The sequence below is a fragment of the Nannospalax galili genome, unplaced genomic scaffold (genome assembly GCF_000622305.1).
Source record: "Nannospalax galili isolate Female #2095 unplaced genomic scaffold, S.galili_v1.0 scaffold356, whole genome shotgun sequence".
Classification (NCBI taxonomy): Eukaryota; Metazoa; Chordata; class Mammalia; order Rodentia; family Spalacidae; genus Nannospalax; species Nannospalax galili.
The window spans coordinates 859301-861057 of record NW_008338126.1 but is presented as its reverse complement, the minus strand read 5'-3'; positions in this window follow the sequence as shown (position 1 = coordinate 861057).

Below are 1757 nucleotides of genomic sequence, written 5' to 3'. Positions count from 1 at the left end.
AAATCTTCCATGACATAAATAGGCTGAAGGAATTCATGTCCACAAAACCAGCCCTTCAGAGAGTTCTGGAAGCAATACAAAGAGCTGAAGAAAGGAATGACTATACCCAAAGGGTTGCAGAAAGAAATTCAATGAAGTTATAACTGAGCAAAAGTACAGCTATATCAAGAATGTAAACAGAAGTTAACATGACAGGATTCAATACCTATCTTTCATTAATAACTTTAAATATTAACGGACTGAGCTCCCCAGTCAAAAGACACAGATTATTGAATGGATTAAGAAACAAAACCCATCTTTTTGTTGTCTGTGAGAAACTCATCTCACTTTCAAGAACAGGCACTACCTTAAACTGAAAGGATAGAAAAATATATATATACCAAGCAAATGGTACTAAGAAAAAAGGAGGCATTGCAATTCTAATATCTGACAAAATAGACTTTAAACTGAAACTAACCAGAAAAGACAAAGAGGGCTATTTCATTTTGATCAAAGGAACAATGAATCAAGAATATAATACAATCATGAACATATATTCACCAAACTCTGATGCACCCAACGTCATAAAAACAATATTATAGGACTTTAAGACTCAGATTAATCCCAAGTCATTAATAATAGGGGACTTCAATATCTGACTGTCTCCATTAGATAGGTCAACAGGGCAGAAAGTTAACAGAGAGACATCTGAATTAATCAACACCATATATCAAATGGACTTAACAGACATCTACCGAGTAGTCCAACCAAGCACCAAAGGACATACTTTCTACTCAACACCCCATGGAACCTTCTCCAAAATCAACCATATACTGGGACACAAAACAAACCTCAACAAATACAAAAAGATTGAAATAATTCCATGCATTCTATCAGAGCACAATGCAATAAAGCTCAAAATCAACACTAGATGGACCAACAAAGCAATAAAGCTCAAATGGAACTAAATGAAAAGGACAATACAACACAACAAAACCTCTGGGACACTGTGAAAACTGTTCTTAGAGGGAATAATCTTATAGCTCTAAGTGCCTACATCAAAAAATCAGAAAGAAGACAAATAAATGACTAACATTGCAACTCAACACACCTGAAAAGCAACAATAAATGAAACCCAATCCCAGCAGACAAGAAGAAATAACAAAAATCAGGGCAAAAATTAATGAAATCAAAATAAAGCAAACAATATAAAGAATCAAAGAATCCAAGAGCTGGTTTTTGGAAAAGAAAAACAAAAAACAGTTAACCAAAAGAAAGAAAGAGCACCTCCTGATCAACAAAATCAGAGATGAAAGGGGAAACATCACAACAGACACCATAAAAATACAGAACATTATAAGGGAATACTTTAAAAACCCATATGCTACTACTAAATTTGAAAACCTAAAAGAAATGGACAGTAATCTAAAGGCATGGGAATCACCAAAACTAAATGAAGAAGTGATTAACAGCTTAAACAGACCCATAACACAAAAAGAAATTGAAACAGTAATACAAAATCTCCTGACTGAAAAAGGCCCAGGACCAGATGGATTTACAGCAGAATTCTATCAGACATTTAAAGAAGACCTACATCTAATACTACTTAATTTATTCAAAAACAAAGAAATGGAGGGAGAACTTCCAAATTCCTCTATGAAGCCAGCATCACTCTAATACCAAAGCCGGGTAAAGATACAACCAAAAAAGAAAACTATAGACCCATATCCTTAATGAACATAGATGCAAAAATTCTCAATAAAATACTTGCAAACCGC